The 22568-nt window shown below is 47.1% G+C and overlaps 1 protein-coding gene across 1 annotated transcript in view; it reads left to right on the top strand.

The window, feature by feature from the left end:
- Window positions 1–285: 285 nt before the first annotated feature.
- Window positions 286–22568, top strand: part of KANK1 (KN motif and ankyrin repeat domains 1) — a 118545-nt gene continuing 96262 nt past the window's right edge. The window contains exon 1 of the mRNA XM_080987711.1: window positions 286–506. The gene's annotated coding sequence lies outside the window, so the exon portion shown is untranslated. The remainder of the gene's footprint in view (window positions 507–22568) is intronic.

The following is a 22568-nucleotide window of genomic DNA, read 5'->3' as shown; positions in this document are numbered from 1 at the left end:
TCCTCGCCCCCATCCCAATCTTGCAAAGGCACCAGATCCCCAACTTGGCGCCCGCCACCACGTCCCCGCTGCCTCCCCCTTTGCTCCGCGCCAAGCCCCCTCTCCGGCCGAAGGGCCACGTGACTGGAACCTCCTCGCCCGTGGAATCCGTGACGTTACGGGGGCGGGGGATTTCTCCTTCCAGCTGCTCCTCCCTTTGCGGGGGGGGGGTGGAGAGCCTGGCATCGGAGCGCAGGCGCACTCGCCTCCCAGCCGGTGCGCTTGCAGCTGCTTCCAAGAGGAGTTTTTGCAGCGCCAAAGTCCCGAGTCGCGGAGGTGGCGGCGGCGGCTTCTGCTCCCCCCGCACTCCCGGGGTCGCGGGGCTCCGTTTGTGCGGAGCAGCCGGTCCCTGGCCCGTCCTCCGCCGCCTCCGGGAGACCCCTCGCCCGCCTCCCCGCCCGCGTGCGCTCGGACTTGCGCCGGAGTCCCTCCTCCTTCTGCTTCCCAGCAGGTTCAGGAACTCCGAGGTGAGTCTTTCTTCCCACCTCTCCCGGAGGGTTTCGGGGGGTTGCAAGAAAGGGGGGCCGGTTGCGCTTTCGCCCCCATGCAAATTCCGGGGGGGGGGCTGGTTCCTCTCGAAAGGGAAAGTTTGTGCAACTCTGTCGTGGGAAACGCAGCATGGGAAACCCCCCCCCACGCTCCTTCCCCATCGAGGGTGGCCACCTTTGTTCAGGCAAAATGCAGGACAGGGGAGGGGGGCGATTTTTTTGTTGCTGCATCTTCCAAGCGATCTCTCGCAGCCTAACAAGACGCGCGGGGGCGCGCACATGCATTTGTAACTCTTGCCTGCGCTTGGCACCCCAGAGTTTCAATGCGTGGCCTTTTGCGCACCCTTGGGCTGGAGAGAGGGTCCCTAACTTGGCACAGAGGGGGACCCAGGATCTCTCCGTACGAGACGTAGCATTTTGCAGGTGGCAACTCTCTCCACCTTGGAGTGGGGGTGGGGAGGCAGGACAGCTCTCTCCTCCTGCCGACTGGCGCCCTCTTGCCTCCCCCCCGACGCCCCCTTTCCTTTCTCTTGGGTGCCTTATCTCCTGCGCGGGGGGGGGGGCTGCCAGGGGCTCCCTCTGCGCGAGTCTCTGCCTCGCTGTCCTGTCTCTGCCTGCAAAGCCTGGAGCTGCAGCAACGCGCCGCGCTCTTGTATATTTTTTTTGCAAAGAACTTCGGGCTCCCCTTCACTTGACATTGCAATGGCCCGGGCCTTGGGGGGGGGGGTGTGCTCGGAGGGGTTTGCTGCTTCTCTTTCCTCTGCCCTTCTCTCTTTCTCTTCCCCTCCCCATTCCTCCTTTTGCTGGTTCACCTCTCCCTCCGTTCTTTGGAACAGCAGGAAAGAGGGAAGCTTTTGTTCTGGAAACATCAAAGGTATTTGAGGTGCGGGGTGGGGGGAGGTCGAAGGGAACGCAACATTTTGGAGGCGAGAAAGATGGTGCCTATCAGTGCTTCATTGTGGGTCCCCCCCCCTTCTCCCTCTCTCTCTCCCTCTCTTTGCTGAAGGGAGAAAAAGAATTCAACTTTCTTTCCCTCCCTCTTGGCTGCCGGGCACGTGAATTAGCTAATGAAGCTGCATTTTATGCAGACCTGGAAGTTTATTGATCTGCTGCTCAGTCTTATTACTTAAGCAGTCTGTTGGGAGACTGTAGGAAAATCGAAAATCCGCCCCCCCCCCCCTCGCGTAGCCTGGCTGCTTTTAATAATGTTGAATTTAAACTTGGATTCTTCTGCCCATCCTTTCAAAACCAGCAGTTTTTACCTTGCTGTGCAAATAGCTGTGTGTAAATGTGAACGTTTGTGTGGATGAAAAGTTTGGACCACTAAAAGGCTTCCTTAGGTATGGTGATTGTTGCATCTAGGAAACAGGGACAAAACAATGGGATTAATAGTTGAATATGAAATTGTCTTAGTGTGCGTGTGTGTGTACAGACAAGGCTTAAACTTCACATGGTCTTTTCTGAACGCTTTTCTAAGCCTAGGTTTGTTATAAGGGTGCATCCAGCCATTCATTCATTTCCTTTGAGGAGAAAACACTTCTTGGTCTACTTCTGTGATAACTTCCATGGTTACCACTTAAACTTTGCTTGTGTGCAGTCGCTGTTAGAATAGTAGCAGGATTACGGTCCATTGGTTTATGGTCCTGCTTGCCTCCTGAAAACAACAACAAAAACAACATATTTATATGCTGCCCATCTGACCGGGTTCCCCCAGCCACTCTGGGCATATTCCAACGAATCAAAATACAACATAACACTAAACATTAAAAACTTCCCTGAGCAGGACTGCCTACAGATGTCTTCTGAAACTCAGGTCGCTTTTTATTTCCTCTACTTACCTCTGTGGATAAGGGACGCGGGTGGCGCTGTGGGTTATACCACAGAGCCTAGGACTTGCTGATCAGAAGGTTGGTGGTTTGAATCCCCGCGACGGGGTGAGCTCCCGTTGCTCGGTCCCTGCTCCTGCCAACCTAGCAGTTCAAAAGCACGTCAAAGTGCAAGTAGATAAATAGGTAAACTGGCGGGAAGGTAAACAACGTTTCCATGCGCTGCTCTGATTTGCCAGAAGCGGCTTAGTCATGCTGGCCACATGACCCAGAAGCTGTATGCTGGCTTTCTTGGCCAATAAAGCGAGATGAGCGCCGCAACCAGAGTCGGACACGACTGGACCTAATGGTCAGGGGTCCTTTTACCTTTACCTTTACCTCTGTGGCTATATATAACATGGCAATTGCGCCCCTTTCCAGGAGAGACATACTGAGTGCATTCTTGAGGGGGAGATGCAGGAGGGCTTGCAGAAAGGAGACCCCCGCCAGGCAGCTTTGCCTGTTCTGAAGGAGCATCTCCTCCCCCATCGTTCTGCCCGGATACTGAGGTCCAGTGCCGAGGGCCTTCTGGCAGTTCCCTCATTGCGAGAACCCAAGTTACAGAGAACCAGGCAGGGGGCCTTCTCGGTAGTGGCACCCGCCCTGTGGAACGCCCTCCCACCAGATGTCAAAGAGAACAACAACTACCAGACTTTTAGAAGACCTCTGAAGGCAGCCCTGTTTAGGGAAGCTTTTAATGTTTGATGCATTACTGTATTTTAATATTTTGTTGGAAGCCGCCCAAAGTGGCTGGGGAAGCCCAGCCAGATGGGCGGGGTATAAATAATAAATTATTTTTATTTTTATTATTCCTTGCTGTGCCACCTGCGGACTTAATTATGGGGCCAATTATCTGATTTTGGGTTGATCACGCTCCCATTTCTTCCCTGGAAGAGCTCCTGATACAAACCGGGAGCTTCTTAAAAGTACAGTGGTACCTCAGGTTAAGTACTTAATTCATTCCGGGGGTCCGTTCTTAACCTGAAACTGTTCTTAACCTGAAGCACCACTTTAGCTAATGGGGCCTTCTGCTGCCGTTGCGTCGCCGCTGCACGATTTCTGTTCTCATCCTGAAGCAAAGTTCTTAACCCGAGGTAATATTTCTGGATTAGTGGAGTCTGTAACCTGAAGCATATGTAACCTGAAGCGTACGTAACCCGAGGTACCACTGTAAGACCTCTATTGTGCATACCTGCACTGAACTTGCTGGTGTTCTTTTAAGTCAGGTGCAGTGTCAGAAACTCAGATATATAAGCTGGGTGACAAATAGGGGTGACCTATTCAGGTGCAATGGCACCTTAAATCTTGGTTAGTTAGTTAGTTCGTCAGGGGGTTGGACTAGATGATCCCTGGGGTGCCTTCCAAAGATCTATGATTTTATGATCTCAACTACGTTGCTTGACTTGCTCATCAAACAATTCCCTTGTCCCAGCATGCAAGAAGGAGAAACACAGCGGACATGGTAACTGTGGACTAAGGCAGGGGTTTTTTAACTGTGGTTGCCAACCCGGTGTCCACAAATCTCCACGTAGTTGCAATTGGATCTGCTCGCTCCAGTAGCAAAATGCGCCAGGCTAATTTCTAGCACTGGCCAGGTGGTATATGAGGACATGAGGAGAGCTTGCGGGATCAGGCCAGTGGCTCTTACAGTCTAGCATCCTTGTTTCACAGTGGCCGACCAGGTGCCTGAAAGTTGCAGCTGCTTTTAAATTGCTTTTAATTTTTATCTGTGTTGTTTTAAATGAGACCATCTGGGCTGTGAGCCCTGGAAGACCTGCACCCTGCCTTGCTGGCCCTTTCCCATCTAGTCTGGAAGAGTGGAGTGCTGACTGACTCCAGCTACAAAAGCTGAAGCTGTTGAACAGATTCTTGGGCTGGAGTATTGTCCATGGGGGGTTTGAGAGAGCTGCTGCTGTTATTGATATTACTGTTGTATCTTTAGTTTCAGATCTTACAATTAACCTGGAAATTGTTTCCATTTGGTTGTGTACTTTTTCATGTGTTTTATTTATTGTTTATGACTTATGCTATGTTTGTAATTATGTAAACCTTGTCATGTTGTAAGCCGCCTTGAGCATAGTTTACCAGGGATCAGCAAACTTTTTCAGCAGGGGGCTGGTCCACTGCCCTCAGACCTTGTGGGGGGTTGGACTATATTTTTTGGGGGGGGGGCAATGAACAAATTCCTATGCCCCACAAATAACCCAGAAATGCATTTTAAATAAAAGCACACATTGTATTCATGTAAAAACATGCTGATTCCCGGACTATCCGCGGGCCGGATTTAGAAGGTGATTTGGCCGGATCAGGCCCCCAGGGCCTTAGTTTGCCTGCCCATGGTCCTAAACATGGACTTGAAGTGGTGGGTGCCAACGACAGACTTTTACAGGCTTTTACAGATGGGTATCTGCGGAAGTGGCTTCTTGTGAGGGCACCTGTGTTGCTGGAACTCAGAGTGCTAAGCCGTTTTTGTATGAATAGGCTTGGATTTGTAGCAGTGTCTTGCAGCTCCATGTTTTTGGGAAAAGTGCTGGAAACAGGGCTGGATTTAGGTTTGATGAGGCCCTAAGCTACTGAAGGTAATGGGGCTCTTTGTCAACAACAAATTGTTGTTGTTTTTGTGTGTGGAATATATGCTATATGGTAATTTATGGACCTCATGGGTATCTCAAGCCATTTGCACATGTTGCCCTGCAACCAGTCCATGCAGAACGTAGGCACCCTATATATAGAAAGGAGCAAACCAGGGATATTTTAGGGAGCAGGCGGGGCCCATGACTTACATTATAGGAGGCTACACAACACAAAACACTGTTGCTGTATGTAGGTTTTTTTTATTGGTTTTTATCTTACATTTTGGGACGCGGATGGCGCTGTGGGTTAAACCACAGAGCCTAGGACTTGCCGATCAGAAGGTCGGTGGTTCAAATCCCCACAACAGGGTGAGCTCCCGTTGCTCGGTCCCAGCTCCTGCCAACCTAGCAGTTAGAAAGCACATCAAAGTGCAAGTAGATAAATAGGTACCGTTCTGGCGAGAAGGTAAACGGCGTTTCCATGCGCTGCTCTGGTTCGCCAGAAGCGGCTTAGTCATGCTGGCCACATGACCCGGAAGCTGTACACCGGCTCCCTCGGCCAGCAAAGCGAGATGAGTGCCGCAACCTCAGAGTCAGCCACGACTGGACCTAATGGTTAGGGGTCCCTTAACCTTTATCTTACATTTTGGAAATGTACATCCAGTTCCCCCCTTTAAATTTCATTGGGGCCTAAGCTATAACTTGTTTAGCTTGTACGTAAATCCGGCACTGGCTGGAAACGTTTAAAGATTCACCTAGTCCATATGGGAACCGCCTCAAAGAAACCAGTTGCCATTTGGGGCTCTGGATTTGGGGCTGCTCTGCAAGAAACTTAACAGATTGTGGCTCAGACCCTCCAAGTGCCTCTTTTTCCCAGGGACAGTTTCTGGTTTGATCCTGGAATGTCCCGCTTTTCCTTATATAATAATAATAATAATAATAATAATAATAATAATAATAATGGAATAGGATGTTCCTATTTTCATTGGAGAAATGTTGGAGGGTATGGTATGTGTAAGAAGCAGAAGCTAGTTTTTTTAATTGATCTGAATAGAAGAATTGACTTAATTCCTTCCACATCTCCATCTTATGACAGATAGATGGCTTGGTCAAAACGGAAAACAAAGGATGAGTGTGTTTGTCAGCAGCTGGCATGAAGGAAAGTATGAGTTCTTTGCATACTGTAGAACTTGGGTATGCAAATTAAAAAGCAACAACACTCTTCCTTGGAATATGAAAGAGCTTTTCAGTATTGATCCGTATCCATGATTATTACTCCTTCGGCCACAAAGTTTTGGCACAATAAGTAGAATATAAATTAACAAATAACCACAACGATAGTAATAATTAAGAGGAGTTGCTGGGTATTCACAATCCCCTGTTGCGCCTGTGTAGATATACCTAGTTACTCTTAAAGCTGAAGATACAGTGGTACCTCGGGTTAAGTACTTAATTCATTCCGGAGGTCCGTACTTAACCTGAAACTGTTCTTAACCTGAAGCACCACTTTAGCTAATGGGGCCTCCTGCTGCTGCCACACCGCCGGAGCACAATTTCTTTTCTCATCCTGAAGCAAAGTTCTTAACCTGAAGCACTATTTCTCAGTTAGCGGAGTCTGTAACCTGAAGCGTATGTAACCCAAGGTACCACTGTATTGTTTCTCTTAGCGCTTGGAGCGCTGCTGTCAACTTGGCATTGCAGGATCAGTTCAGATGTTTTTGCTCTGGATGGAAACTGAAGATGTGCCTCTTCTGTGTTGTATTTACGAATGCCCTCTGAATCAAACTATGCCGTCAGCTTTCCTTTCTGCTTTCTAAACTCCTGCCTATTGGCCTTTCCATTCTTGCAGGGTATGTATGGCCCGTCTTAAATAATAGATGTAGGAAGTGAAATGAAATCTCTCTAATGAAGGACTTGCTTAGTAACTGATGCAAGCATTTTTCCCCCCTCTTTCTTTTTGCTTTTTTCCACTGCTTATAGGGTAGGTGGAGCTGTCACAAACGGGCAGCCCTCCATACTGCCGGGTTTTATAGAAGCACAATCACTTAATTGGGAACTGCTGTAAATGTATACTGCCAACACCGCTCACTGGACTTTAGTAATTTAGTTAATGGAATTAAGTAGTGGCATTTAACGAGAGCTGCACACATACTTCGATATCAACCATTTGTACTTGCTCATATTTTTTAAAAGGTTGGGTGGAGAAACATAGTGCCTTCTGAAGCTGTCATGTAAGGTCCAGGAAAGTGTGTCATTTTCAAAATCTCTTTGTTATTTCAGCACCTTATCGGTTAATCACTCTTGCATGCTCTTTCCACTAAAGAACAAACATTGGACTGGGTGTATATTTTTCTTAGATGGAATAATAGAAAAACTAAGCAGGATATGAACAAGTTCCAACTTTTGGCATGGAACAATCCATCATGTTGCAGAGTGCACTGTAAACCAAGGGCAGTATGTTGCCAGACTGGCTTGCTGTTTGTTGTGTGTCCATGAAAATGATGTGCAAACTGTAAATGTTAGGCAGCTAATTAAGCAAAACAGTCACGGCATTTTGACTCATCGTACATTCCAGGTCTTGTCCTTGCTGCTCTCATCTCAAGCCCTACCTGTGAGCGTTTCCTTGGTAGCCGTTCAGGATTGAGGTTCCACTTGGCAAAGTGTATTTATCTCCGTTGAAAACAGCCGAGCCTTTGCTTCTTTTTCTGTGATGGAGTTGCATTTCAAAATCACAAGCAATTAGCTCTTTAAACAAAGACCCGGGGAAAAACAACCTAACCAGTAGAAGTCAAGAGGATTCTCGCCCTTCAATCTCAGAAATAGCATTGTGTCTAGAAAGCACTAGAAAACTCATTTACCTTTCGGGCTTGTGGAAGGCTCTGTACTCGACTATGTCTTCTGACCCAACAAAGGTTGTAATAAACAGGGAGGTGCACTTGAGGGGGGGGGTGCACCCAGTGGTGTAGCATGGGTTGCCGGTGCCCAGGGCAGGCAAGCTGCTGATGCTGCCAGAGTGCCCCCCTCACCAAGTGAGGCACCGTCCATTAAGAGTTTGGGTGTAATCTTCGACACCTCCCTTTCCATGGAGCCGCAGATTGCAGCTATAACAAAGGCGGCATTTTTTCATCTCCGCCAAGCTAAGTGGTTGGCTTCTTACCTATCTCGCCCTGGCCTAGGCACTGTGATCCATGCAACAGTCACCTCCAGGCTTGATTATTATAACTCACACTACGTGGGGCTGCCCTTGAAGCTGACCCAGAAACTCCAGCGGGTGCAGAATGCCGTGGCGAGACTCCTTACAGGGTCCTCGCTGTGGGAACACATTCACCCGGTGCTATACCAGCTGCATTGGCTCCTGGTGGAGTATAGCATCAGGTTTAAGGTGCTGGTTTTAACCTTTAAAGCCGTATAGGGCCTAGGACCCTCGTACCTATGGGACCGCCTCTCCTGGTATGTCCCACGGAGGACCTTACGGTCTTCAAATCAATACATATTGGAGATCCCGAGCCACAGGGAGGTTAGGCTGGCCTCAACCAGAGCCAGGGCTTTTTTGGCTGTGGCCCCGATCTGGTGGAACACTCTGTCACAAGAGACTAGGGCTCTGCGGGACTTGACATCTTTCTGCAGGGCCTGCAAGACAGAGCTGTTCCACCCGGCCTTTGGCCAAGGCACAGCCTGACCCCCTCCTTTGGTAATCCTCACAGAACTCTAGCCCAATGGTTGCCATGAATTTGATTTTGAATTGATTTTAGAATGAATTGATTTCAGAATGCTGTGTTACTTTTATTGCTGTTGGCCGCTCTGAGCCTGGCTTCAGCTAGGAAGGGTGGGATAAAAATAAAATTTATTCTTATTCTTATTATTAACTGGGGCTGCACTAATCCGCCTGCCTTTTAACTCAGGGGGTATCCTGGCTGGCCAACACAGCCCTTGGCAGATGAATCCCCCCAAGGCCCACAGAGAGGAGAGCCAGGCTGGGCTGAGGTCACTCCTTGCCCACCTCCCTGCCTCCATGAGCCTGGGGTGCTCTAACACCTTTGCTGGGGCGGGATAGGGATCCCCACGGAAGCCAATGCCTGCATGGGGGAACTTGGTTGCGTCCCCTCAGAATTTTGCATCCGGGGCCATGGCCTCCCCCCTCCCCACGATACGCTTTTATTTTCTGAGATGAGAGGTAGCAAGCCAGGGGTGTGGCCCTCCCAGTCTTGTTGGACTCCAATTCCCATCAGCCCAGTTGTGGTTCCTCAGACTTGGTGGTACCTCGGCTTTCGAATGCAATCCATTCCGGAAGACCGTTCGACTTCCAAAACGTTCAAAAACCAAAGCATTTACTTCTGGAAGCATTTAGTTATGGAAAACTCAATATGGAAGCTGCGTGGCATGTTCAACTTCCGAAAAGCGTTCAAAAACCAAAGCAGTTCTGGGTTTTCGGTGCTTGAAAACCAAAATGATCGACTTCTGTGACGTTCGAAAAGCAAATACCACTGTCTTCTGAAGCTTACTGCCTCCTGAACAGTGGGGGTAGAAAATAGCCGTTGAATACAGAAAGTTAGCTGCATTGCAAAGGTCTGAGGAAATGAAAGGGTTTTTTTCACCTTGTGCCCAAACGAAGCCAACGTGGGAGAGCCAAGTGCCTTTCAGGAGAGACTTCCCATTAGGTAGCCGCCATCATTGGAGTCTCACATTTGCAGGATGACCATTTCTAAGGCCCTGAGAGGTACCGTGGCTGGCTGCCAGCTGCTAAGTGGTTCTGCTCTCAGGCCAAATTTCCTGAGCTGCCTTCCTGGCCCAGTTCACCGTGACAGAAACCAGAGTGGACGGAAATGCCATTTACCTTCCCGCCACAGCGGTACCTATTTATCTACTTGTGCTGGTGTGCTTTCGAACTGCTAGGTTGGCAGGAGCTGGGACAGAGTAACAGGAGCTCATTCTGTCGCGGGGATTCAAACCACCAACCTTCCAATTGGCAAGCCCAAGAGTCTCAGTGGTTTAGACCACAGCGCCACCCACGTCCCTATCTAGTAACTATGGTCCATGCTTAAGGCATCACACTTTATTATAAGTGTGTAACTATGAGAGAGTGAGTGCTCAGAGGCAAGATTTCATTATATTCATGTTGCTACTTATTCTAACATCTCCCAGGGTCATTTACCGGCCTCTCCTCTTCCCTCCTCTGAGTATTCCTGTTTGGCCTTATGCTTTCTTCTATAACTGACGTGATATCCACAGAAGTGTTTGCTCTGGAGATGCAAAAAACTCTTCTTTAATTAGAAATGGCTCTATGCAAACAAAGACAGCGCTCATGGGAGTGAGGAATGTTGTTTTCCGCCACCCACAACAAGGGGAGTTTAGGAGAATACCGTGAACAGAGGCTTTTGCTCCCGCAAAGCTCACGGATCCTTCTATTGGTGTTAATTAAAAGTCTTCTGACTTTGCCTTTTAACACACACACACACATATCTCCAAGAAACCTTGACCACCAGTCCCGTCCTCCCAAACCACAGGCTCAAGTAGGGATGGCCATTGGGGACTGTGAAGGCTGCTTTCTTTGTTACCTGCCAGAATAGCAGTAATGCTGTTAAGAGCAGTTTCTTACCTTATTTTTCTGCACCGGCTCCCAGCTTCTAAATTATGAATATCAAAACAGTAGCTGCTACAAGGGGAAGGAAAGGAAAACAGCTTTCATTCCTCTCTGGGGTGAGAGAGAAGGGGGGACCAGGGAAGGAGAGGAGAAGAGGGAGACCACACTTCCTTTGCCTCTTGGCCCCTTCCCCATATATTCCTTATGTCTTTTTACAGTGTCTGTTTAAGCCCATGGTTCCCAGCATGGGGCACGTGCCCCACGGGAGGGGGGGAATTAGATTTCCAAGGGGGGCAGTTCAAGAATGAGTTATTAACAGTTAATGGCCCTTTAGGCTTCCTCCACATGAATAGGAGTTTGTTGTTGTTCAGTCGTTTAGTCGTGTCCGACTCTTCGTGACCCCATGGACCAGAGCACACCAGGCACTTCTGCCTTCCATTGCCTCCCGCAGTTTGGTCAGACTCATGCTGGTAGCTTCGAGGACACTGTCCAACCATCCCGTCTTCTGTCGTCCCCTTCTCCTTGTGCCCTCCATCTTTCCCAACATCAGGGCCTTTTCCAGGGAGTCGTCTCTTCTCATGAGGTGGCCAAAGTATTGGTGCCTCAGCTTCAGGATCTGTCCTTCGAGTGAGCACTCAGGGCTGATTTCCTTCAGAATGGATAGGTTTGATCTTCTTGCAGTCCATGGGACTCTCAAGAGTCTCCTCCAGCACCAGAATCCAAAAGCATCCATTCTTCGGTGATCAGCCTTCTTTTTGGTCCAGCTCTCACTTCCATACATCACTACTGGGAAAACCATAGCTTTAACTATACGGACCTTTGTTGGCAAGGTGATGGCTCTACTTTTTAAGATGCTGTCTGAAGTTTGTCATTGCTTTTCTCCCAAGAAGCAGGCGTCTTTTAATAGGAGTTTACTTTTTGAATAATAAGATTTATGTGACGGGGGGGGTGCATCAGGATTTTGGAGATGCTTAGGTGGGGCATGGCCAAAAAAAAGGTTGGGAACCACTGATTTAAGCTCCTAATATTTCCCCGAGCTTCTGTATCTTATAAGGAATAGGTAGTTCTTTGAAGGATTTCAGATTGCACCTTTACCCGGTGTTAACTCAAAGAGCAAATCTTGTGGTTTTATGTTTTGATTTTGTTCTGTGAACCACCCTGAGACCTTCGGGTATAGAGTGATATATAAATTCAAATAATAATAATAATAATTTATGTATTTATGTCTGCGAGTGCTGCAGCAAGATCATTAAATGCCCCCAAACTGGTGTACCTGTGAAAGAGGAGTGGCGGTTGAAATGGATGGACTGTGCGGAAATAACAAGTTTCAACTAGTAAAACCAGAGAACAAAATGGAAGTTTTCAAGGAGGAGTGAAAAATGTTTGTAGATTATTATTTTCAATTATTAATTGTGAATAGGTTAGCATGCTAGCGGGTTTGGAGAAAGTTCAGCAGTAAAGTTTGCTTTGAGAATAAAGTTGATAAAAGAAGGGCATGGATTAGTTACAATATGCAGCGGCAAAAGATAATTTTTTACGTGTTGTAAGCCGCCCGGACTGGCTGGGGAAACCCAGCCAGATGGGTTGGATATAAATAATACAGTTGCTTTTGTTGTTGTTGAATTATTGTAAACATTTCTGAGGAGGTGGGTGGCGCTGTGGTCTAAACCACTGAGCCTCTTGAGCTTGCCAGTCAGTAGGTTGGTGGTTCAAATTCCTGTGATCAGGTGAGCTCCCGTTGCTCTGTCCCAGCTTCTGCCAACCTAGCAGTTTGAAAGCACACCAGTGCAAGTAGATAAATAGGTACCACGGCAGCCGGAAGGTAAACAGCGTTTCCATGTGCTCTGGTTTCTGTCACGGTGTTCTGTTGCGCCAGAAGCAGTTTAGTCATGCTGGCCACATGACCCGGAAAGCTGTCTGTTGAAAACACCGGCTCCCTCGGCCTGAAAGCGAGATGAGTGTTGCAACCCCATAGTCAAATTCGATTTGACTTAACCATCCAGGGATCCTTAAAAAAAAACAACCACCCATTTCTGGAATGCTGCCTGTAACTCTTGGAGGAGGAGAAAACATTAACCAATTTCCTCTGAAACCTGTATCCCATATCACCATCAGAAGGATGCACAGAGAGAGAGAGAGAGAGAGAGAGAGAGAGAGAGAGAGAGAGATGTGTCTGTGCTTTCCGTTTTTGGAAAGAAACAAATGGTTTGCTCCCGTTTTGGCTGTCCTGCTTGCAAGGTGAGTGGACTCAGCCTCTTTTCACTTTCTGTTTTCCCTTCGGCCACCCGGTGCCAATTCCCAGGGCAACCGTGACAGCTGGTCGGTGTCCAAAGTCCTTGCCTGTTGTTTAAACTTGCATCAGGAAATGATTTGTCAGGAGATCAAAGCCCTGGTGGGGCGAATGAACCATTTTGCCAAACCGCAAGTTTGGCCTGGATGTAAACATCGCCTGACATATTTACGAGGCCCGTCAAAGCTCTTGACACATGAACGATCTCTGTCTTTCGCACAAATCTGACGTGTCTAATTTCATATGGTGCCCATAGGGCTAATCAGGCTTGCACTTGAGGGAGGAGGTGAAGCGTGCAATGGCAGGAGACGGATGGCTTATTTAAGAAGTGAAAAAATTAAAGCCCCGTTCTAGGGGTGTGGACTTTCTTCATATGATTATTTACTCTTTTAGGTCCCCTTCTAGTCCTCTGGAAGAAAGTGAACAGCGCAATGCACATGTTGGTAGTCATAGTGTTAGATGAGGCAGGGGTTTATCGAAATAAATGATTTGGAATCCATCGTAATTTAGACACCCAACAAATCATAGAATCAGTGAGCTGGAAGGGACCCCCTGCAATCTGGGGGCTTTTACCCAATGCTGGACTCAAACCCACAACCCTGAGATTAAGAGTCTTCTCCTCCTCCTCCTATGCTTGCCTTCTTCCTGTGTTACAGATGCAAATAATTTTGTTTAAATTTTTTTGCCTTTGCTTATAGAGAGAAAGGGATGCAGGTGATGCTGTGGGTTAAACCACAGAGCCTAGGACTTGCCGATCAGAAGGTCGGCGGTTCGAATCCCCGCGACGGGGTGAGCTCCCATTGTTCGGTCCCTGCTCCTGCCAACCTAGCAGTTTGAAAGCACGTCAAAGTGCAAGTAGATAAATAGGTACTGCTCCAGCGGGAAGGTAAATGGCATTTCTGTGTGCTGCTCTGGTTTGCCAGAAGCGGCTTAGTCATGCTGGCCACATGACCCGGAAGCTGTACGCCGGCTCCCTCGGCCAGTAAAGTGAGATGAGCGCCGCAACCCCAGAGTTGGCCACAACTGGACCTAATGGTCAGGGGTCCCTTTACCTTTATAGAGAGAAAAGAGGCACCGTATTTTTCGCTCTATAAGACGCACCAGACCATAAGACGCACCTAGTTTTTGGAGGAGGAAAACAAGAAAAAAATATTCTGAATCTCAGAAGCCAGAACAGCAAGAGGGATCGCTGTGCAGCGAAAGCAGCAATCCCTTTTGCTGTTCTGGCTTCTGGGATAGCTGCACAGCAGCCTGCATTCGCTCCATAAGACACCCACACATTTCCCCTTACTTTTTAGGAGGGAAAAAGTGAGTCTTATAGAGCAAAAAATACGGTATTTCTTATGTGTACTATTAGCTAAACCAACCTCCCAAGTCTGTACTGCTGATACCATTTCATATCACTAAAATGCATTGCACCTTTAACTCACTAATAGCCCTGGTAACTGTGGGATAAAGGCCTGGTACAAAGCCGTCCAGATGACGGTACTATTTTTAACAAAGATATTAATGCTTATTGATTACAGGATTATGTAGGACACAAGCTTATGCGATTCCTTTAATGGAATACTGTCTCCATAAATGGGGGTATACTTCGTTAACTTGTCAAATAAATGCAGCTTATGTTATGCTACTATTACTTTGCCCAACCTGCTTTGAGGAAACTTAGAATCGTAGAGCTGTAAGGGACCCCAGGGGTCATGCAGTCTAACCTCCTGCAATGCAGGAATCTCAGCTAACCTTTTGCACAAAAAACAAGGCGGACACATGTAGGCTAAAGAAAACAACTTGCTGATTTGAAAATTCAATTTATGTGAATAGTAGTGTATTCAGCATCCCATGCTAACAAGCAAAAACAGATGGAATAGCTAGCATGAAGCACCCGCTTCCAAATGCACCCCCATTTACAAATGCATCGTTCATCAGTTTATATGCATATTGCAATCTTATGATCATCAAGCCAGTCATGGATTGTATGGAACAATGCTAAGCCAGGGATAGTGGTTTGTTGTTCCTGCTTGATGATGGTAATGATGATGATACACATCTGGCTGGGTTTCCCAGGGCGGTTTACACCACAAAAAAAAAAAATGTAAAACATTAAACATAAAAAACTTACACAAGGCTGCTTTCAGATGTCTTCTAAAAGTTGCATAGTTCTTTATCTCCTTGACATCTGAAGGGAGGGCGTTCCACAGGCCCTCTGCCTGGTCCCCTGTAACTTTGCTTCTCTCAGTGAGGGAACCAGTAGAAGACCCTTGGAGCTGGACCTCAGTGTCTGGGCAGAACGATGGGGGTGGAGACGCTCCTTCAGGTATAATAATAATAATAATAATAATAATAATAATAATAATAATTTTATTTGTATCCTGCCCTCCCCGGCCAAAGCCGATGCCGTTAAAGGTCAGCACCAACACTTTAAAGGTCAGCACCAACACTTTGAATTGTGCTTGGAAACGTCCTGGGAGCCAATGTAGGTCTCTCAGGACTGGTGTTATACGGTCTTGGCGGCCACTCCCAGTCTGATAAGGGGAACAAATGAAGTGGGTGCCTGTTCACAGTAAACCAATTGAATGATAAATGGGTTGTGAAGACAGCCTTTGGGGTTTACTTTTTAAAGCTGCTTTTTCAATACAAAGGGGTTTTTTTTGGGGGGGGGTTGCTGCTAAATCAGTGTTTCAGGACAAGCAGAAGGTTCTAGACCAGTGGTGGCCAAACTTGGCCCTCCAGCTGTTTTGGGACTACAACTCCCATCATCCCTAGCTAACAAGACCCAGTGTTCAGGTATTGTAGGGCAAGTTTGGCCACCACTGTTCTAGACAAATCACCCCATGAAATTTGACCTGCCTAAGAGAGTCCCAGGACGCGGGTGGCGCTGTGGGTTAAACCACAGAGCCTAGGACTTGCCAATCAGAAGGTCGGTGGTTCGAATACCCGCAATGGGGTGAGCTCCTGTTGCTCGGTCCCTGCTCCTGCCAACCTAGCAGTTCGAAAGCACGTCAAAGTGCAAGTAGATAAATAGGTACCGCTCCGGTAGGAAGGTAAACGGTGTTTCCGTGCGCTGCTCTGGTTCGCCAGAAGCGGCTTAGTCATGCTGGCCACATGACCCGGAAGCTGTACGCCGGCTCCCTCGGCCAATAAAGCGAGATGAGCGCCGCAACCCCAGAGTCGGTCACGACTGGACCTAATGGTCAGGGGTCCCTTTACCTTTACCTAAGAGAGTCCCATAAAAGAGAAAGAGTTGTGAAGAATGTTGCACTTGAATCTGGGAGGGTGGGAAATATTTTCCACAAGATGCCCAGGGTAAATTTCTGGTGGGAACTCTGCAACAGTGGAGAGCAAGGAGTGGCTTATGAGGCTCGTATGATACATGCCAGCAGTTAGCTTGAGGCTGTAGGAAGGCTGAACATGCAAGGTGGGAAATGTTTGTGTTTCCCATTAAACTTAATTGCCATTCTTAACACATTTATGGCGCTGAGAAGTCTTAACCTGAGAACGTGCTGGTGCCATCGTGGTACCACCTGTTTTGGCTTGTGTCTCCGCCACTTTCCACAAGCGAGTGATGTTATAAAACAAGGACTGAGGGTGTAACTGCTCAGACTGGCGCTTCTGCAGCTCCAGTGTATGGCAGATGTTAACATGACATTGCCTAGGCTTGCACTGGAATACAGAATATTTCTACAAGCCCCAAGGCGCCATGCAAGGAAAGCGTTAGGTATTTCTCTGAAGAACAACAACAGCAAAAGGAAAGGAATTCCATTCAGAAGCTGAGAGATTAGCATTCTTTGTTTCATGCAAAGGCAGCTACAGGCCACAGAGGACTTCAGCCTTGCTGTTTTCTACATGGTTTTGATCCATTCCTTAACATTTATACATTTATTTCTATACCCTAAGCTGGCAACTCCGCTTCTGATCAATGTGATAGTAAATGGATGGATTTACTGGAGAATTTGATTTTCTTCTTACGATTCAGTTACATATTGCATGCTGTGTCTATTGCAAAAAGATTGCAAAAAACTTTTTTCCCCTCATTAATGCCCCCCAAATTGTAAAAAGTGTTGCAAATATTCTCATTACAGATCTACTTTATTTATTTTAGAAGAGTTACATATTACCCTTCGGCAATGCTTCCAGGACACGGTCTCATGCAACACAACAACTTTAAAAAGATTTCAGAAGCACGGCAGGTGTGTTAAAATAGGCGCAGCCTTCCAGATTTTGAAATCTATTTGAGTGTTGCTTACCATTACTTCTCGGGAAAATGTCAAGTATGAAACATCTTCTGAAAGGAACACTCATTTTCATTTGACTTTTGAAAGCGCAGCTTTAAACATCTGAGTAACTTTCTGTTCAGACTTTAATTATACTTTGTCCGTGGATCAAAGGACATAGGAAATGTCAACTCATTAGAAGTTGACTTTCTACTGTTTCAGTCTATAAAATGCCACCCGTTTTCCCAGAGAGGTCAAGTTCCAGGGAACACAATACAGTAAAGCAGTGTGTGTTGTGTGTTAGAGGCAGAGACTGTATTTTGCAGCACAGATCATGCAGTTTTGGGGCTCAATTCCTCCAAAGCATAAGATGGGCGGGGTATAAATAATAAATTACTACTACTACTACTACTACTACTACTACTACAACGTGGGACACAGGTGGCACTGTGGGTTAAACCACAGAGCCTAGGACTTGCCAATCAGAAGGTCGGTGGTTCAAATCCCCGCGACGGGGTGAGCTTCCGTTGCTCAGTCCCTGCTCCTGCCAACCTAGCAGTTCAAAAGCACGTCAAAGTGCAAGTAGATAAATAGGTACCAGCGGGAAGGTAAACGGCGTTTCCATGCGCTGCTCTGGTTTGCCAGAAGCGGCTTAGTCATGCTGGCCACATGACCTGGAAGTTGTACGCCGGCTCCCATGGCCAAGATGAGCGCCGCAACCCCAGAGTCAGCCAAGACTGGACCTAATGGTCAGGGGTCCCTATACCTTTACCTTTACTACTACTACTTCTCAATGTAGCAGGTCCCTCTAAAGCCATGAACCACGTCCAACATGGCAATTACTGTGCTGTGTGGGTGAAGGAGGCTAATGCTGAATAAGTCTGAAGTTGGCTTCTTGTTTCTTGAGGTCCAGCTCCAAAGGCCTTCTGGCGGTCCCTCCTTGCGAGAAGCGAAGTTACAGGGAACCAGGCAGAGGGCCTTCTTGGTGGTGGCGCCCGGCCTGTGGAACGCCCTCCCTTCAGATGTCAAGGAAATAAACAACTATCTGACCTTTAGAAAACATCTGAAGGCAGCCCTGTACAGGGAAGTTTTCAATGTTTGATGTTTTATCGTGTTTTTAATATTCTTTTGGGAGCTGCCCAGAGTGGCTGGGGAAGCCCAGCCAGATGGGCGGGGTATAAATAATAAATTCTTCTTCTTCTTCGTCTTCGTCTTTGTATTCTTCTTCCCTGTTCCTTTATTCACAACAGAGGTGCAGGACCAGCTTACACAAGGAACTGAAGCTGTTCTTCTCTCTTCCTAGAGGTCTGCCCCTAAAACACCCCTAAAATGCCTCGCCAAATCCAGACCTTGAACTGAATTTGAGGCCTCACACAGCCCTAATTGCTCCATAAAACGTTGAACGCCTAATTAATCATGGCTGGCGGGTGGACACTTGAGCGTCTCGTTCCATATCTCCTTCTCCTCCTCTTCTCCACCAACAACATGTGCAATTAACCCTGATTACACTTGTGGTTGTCCAACTGTCCCCCCCACCCTTTCAACAGCCCCAGATCCTTCCAGGTGGACCCAAACTAGGGCTAACCTCAGACAAAACCCAAATTGGCTTGATTTGGTTTGGGATCAGGGATCTGTCCGAAGCCAGCGCATAATCCTTACTAGTTTTGTACTTCTCTTTATATATATATATGTATTTTTATTGGTTTTAAAATACGAAATTATAAAACATACCAAACAGTTTATCACAAATACATTCTTATTGGACTTCCATCAGCCCCTCTGATAATCTTCCTTCTTATTCACTTCTTACGCATTTCCTAACTTAATATTGCCTTTACGTTTTTAACATATCCCATCTCCTTCTTCATTTTTGCAATATTTCTAATATTATAGTTTTGTACTTCTCAGGGCTACAACCCTGTCACTAAAATGGAGAGACTATATTCATAGCAGGCCAGTAAGCTCTCCAATGTGCTACGCAAGTTTCATGTTATGCAGCCTTTGCCCCTCTTTCTGCTGTACTTCACGTTTTCCCTGAGATGCTATTTTGTGGTGTTTTGCTTGATCGAATAAAGGTATGGCACAATAAAGGTATTGTGGGATTTGAAGTCAAGGCTTGCTTTTTGTGTGCCAGACTGTTTGTGAGAGAACAGTTGCTTGATATTATGAGTTTCTGGATAAGCCCATTTTCTGTAAAGGTATTTAGTACAGTGGACCCTCCGGATATGAACTTAATTCATTCTGGGGGTCCATACTCACCCTGAAAAGTCCATATCCGGAGGCGCTGCTTCTGCGCACACACGTGGTGCGATAGAGCGCTTCTGTGCATGCACGCACAGCGAAACCCGGAAGTATACACTTCCGGGTTTGCCATATTCGTAACTCGAAATTATGTTACCCGAAGGTAACGTAACCTAAGGTACCACCGTATTTTAAAATGCATAGTTACATACACATGTAGTATTCTCCCCCAGATCGGAGGTCCAGTGAAAACTGGTGGAACGAAGACTGTTTTGCATTCACGCTAATGAAATGGCCAGTTTCATGAATGTTCCCCATGCCTTAAGTGACTTGAACAATTCTGTTTTTATCTTCAGTGCTAAATGCAACCACACTCCCAACATTGCATGTTGTTTTGAGCTCTTGTTTTGTGTGTCTGTGGTTGGTAGCTAATGTGGGGTTAGGTAAGGCTTTTCTATATGTCTGCCAGTGTGGAATTGACTTTAAGCCAGAGGAACATGCATTTGTTTTTTAAGGGAGGATATATTATACATTACTCACCCTGAGCCTTCAGGGATCAGACTGGTTAAAAATGAATAAATCTGTGCTGCTGAGTGACTAATGCATGCTGCTGTAGTTTTATTACGGGGCGTTTGGTAACAGGGGTGGCGGGTAAGAAATGCACGTTCAAATGTTTCTCCTGGTTGTGCTTGGTGTTTTTAATGGAAGTTCAGCTTGTTTATAAACCATTGTTGGCTTTCATCCACGGAGCTCTGGGCAGCAAAACAGGCTGGATGATGGCCTAGAGCAGGCATCCCCAAACTTGGCCCTCCAGACGTTTCAGGACTACAACTCCCATCATCCCTGGCTAACAGGACCAGTGGTCAGGGATGATGGGAATTGTAGTCCCAAAACATCTGGAGGGCCGAGTTTGGGGATGGCTGGCCTAGAGCATTTTATGATCTCAACTGAGCACATCATTGTGCCTCGCAGTGTGATGGTGTGAGCCCTGAAAAAGACCTTTGGTTCCTCCATTGGATTCTCAAGTAGCCATCTGCCAGAACCTGTCAGAGTGGGCTGTTTTCTGCTGACCCAGCTGCAGCAGATTCTGAGAAGACCCGCTCGGGACTTGGATGGCCACCAACTTGGATGGCTTTAGGAGAGGATTAGATAAATTCATGGAGGATGAGGCTATCAACAGCTACTTGTCATGTTGGCCATGTTCCACGGGGGTAGAGCAAACACAAGGGCTGGGACAGAGCAGCATTCGAAATTCACCAGGTGCATTTTGCCCCTGTCTACTGGGTGGCGCTGTGGGTTAAACCACAGAGCCTAGGACTTGCCGATCAGGAGGTCAGTGGTTCGAATCCCCGCAACGGGGTGAGCTCCCGTTGCTCGGTCCCTGCTCCTGCCAACCTAGCAGTTCAAAAACACGTCAAAGTGCAAGTAGATAAATAGGTACCACTACGGCGGGAAGGTAAACGGCGTTTCCGTGTGCTGCTCTGGTTCGCCAGAAGCGGCTTAGTCCTGCTGGCCACATGACCCGGAAGCTGTATGCCGGCTCCCTCGGCCAGTAAAGCGAGATGAGCACCGCAACCCCAGAGTCGGCCACGACTGGACCTAATGGTCAGGGGTCCCTTTACCTTTACCTTTACCAGCCACTAGTGACCAAGTGAAGATGCCCAGGAGCCAGGATGGTGCCTGAAATCTCCACCATCTGGAGGTGCCTGTCTGGTTGTCCTTGGATCTGGACTGTTTTTACACATTAGCAACACATCCTGTAGAATTCTATCCGTTATATTTTATCTGCACAATCAGAATGAGTTTCAGCGACCAAAAGGTCTTGCTGAAAAATACGACTTTTGAGCCCTCTGGCCCCAAAGTGGCACCTAGGCATTCCATTTTGGCAACCGTCACCCTGGTTTAAGGAGCCGTTTGGCACCTAGGTTATATATTGGAGTTTCTAACACCGGGACAGGGTAGAGGGAGACGAATCAAGCTTTTACTCTGAGGAAGCTTAAGACTTCAAAATACTGTGCAACTCCTCTAGGTTCTAAGGAAACTCCACAGGTCTCAAGTGAGATGGAATACTCATGTCATTACATCTTGGAAGCGTTCTGAAATTGACTTCGGATATTATAAGCAATTGGTAGAGGAAGACTATAATTCACAATTCGTTGCCTCACACATCCTGTGTACAGTGTGAAATGCAAATTATCACGCCCTCTGTTACTAATGCTTCATTTGTCGTTATTTGTTTGTGGTGTCTGACCTGTGCTCAATTTACATAATTTACACCATTATTAACAGGCTGATCTTAATTACCCTGCAACTTATTTTAAGCAAATGGTAAGTTGAGTCGTGGTTGGGATGAGCCAGCTATCTCGTTTCTCCACTCACAAAAAGAGGGTGTTACCAAGGCGATGGTCATCAATGATACATGATCATGACAACATACTTGTAAAGCAGACGTTCTTGCTTGGGTGATCCACAGAATGGTGAGCTACAACCCTATTTTATTGTTCAAACAAAACGAGTTTCGTCCTCTGCTTATCCCAATAAGACACCCAATGGATATGGTGTCTTTTTAAGGCGAGTTCCTGGCACGTCCAGTCAAATGAGTTGCATCAGGTGGTGGTTGGGATTAAAGACTGGAGGTGGTTTGTTTTTTGATAGTGCTAATGTGGACTCTCATTTATATTGGAAACACCTGCCAAGCGTGAGTGTGTGTGTGTGTTGAAAAAAACCACAATTTTTCACTTCTAAAAACAAGAAATTGCAATGAGATGTGTCAACTTGTGCATAAGCCACGGCCAAATTTTGAACCTCAGACTTCTGAGTTGTGTTCCCCCACCCCATTGTAGTCATCCAGCCCCCCCTGCTTTAATTAAACAGCGTGATTTGCATTTTGTGATATGCTAAATTCTACCCATCCCCCTTTTCAGAAGAGGCTGCTTCTTGTGATTTATTCAGTTTATGTGTAAAGTATAAGGACCATTTCTAAGTCATGTTTGTTGTTGCTTAGTCATGTCCGACTCTTTGTGACCCCATGGACCAGAGCACACCAGGCACTCCTGTCTTCCACTGCCTCCCGCAGTTTGGTCAGACTCATGTTTGTAGCTTCAAGAACACTGTCCAACCATCTCTTCCTCTGTCGTCCCCTTCTCCTTGTGCCCTCCAACTTTCCCAGCATCAGGGTCTTTTCCAGGGAGTCTTCTCTTCTCATGAGGTGCCCAAAGGATTGGAGCCTCAGCTTCACGATCTCTCTTTCCAGTGAGCACTCAGGGCTGATTTCCTTCTG

The sequence above is a fragment of the Podarcis pityusensis genome, assembly GCF_964106645.2.
Source record: "Podarcis pityusensis genome assembly, chromosome: 17".
Taxonomy (NCBI): Eukaryota; Metazoa; Chordata; class Lepidosauria; order Squamata; family Lacertidae; genus Podarcis; species Podarcis pityusensis.
This window is presented reverse-complemented; position numbering and strand designations above follow the sequence as displayed.